Source organism: Cupressus sempervirens, chromosome 2 (assembly GCF_028749045.1).
Source record: "Cupressus sempervirens isolate cs-2001-9-10 chromosome 2, ASM2874904v1, whole genome shotgun sequence".
Lineage (NCBI taxonomy): Eukaryota > Viridiplantae > Streptophyta > Pinopsida > Cupressales > Cupressaceae > Cupressus > Cupressus sempervirens.
The window spans coordinates 539658289-539658730 of record NC_143119.1 but is presented as its reverse complement, the minus strand read 5'-3'; positions in this window follow the sequence as shown (position 1 = coordinate 539658730).

Below are 442 nucleotides of genomic sequence, written 5' to 3'. Positions count from 1 at the left end.
AGGGGCATGAAGCCCACCCCGGATGTGCTATTCCTCGACTCTCCTTTAGATCATGTTTTCTTCTCACTCAGCTGGCACAATTTTGGAAAAAGGTTTGGCAACGGTTGCCTATGCCTATCCCTGGACCCTCTCTTAGATCACCCAACGAATGCCTATGCCTGGACCCTCTCTTAGATCACCTTCTTCGATCACTCGACCGACGCAACCACGGAAGAGACTTGGCAGCGGTTGCTGAGTGTGTATGGAGTTGTATCTTTTAGCTAGGGGCTCCATCTCATTGGCACATTCTATCATTGCATTTTTATCCTGCCCGGACGGCAAGAAGGAAAGAGATGGTTGCACGGGTGCATTGCTCGACGTCCCTAATTTCATCAAGGGTCCACTCTCCACCCTAATTTTTTGCCGATCGGTAGAGCCTTGGGATTGATAGGGGGGCCGGCGA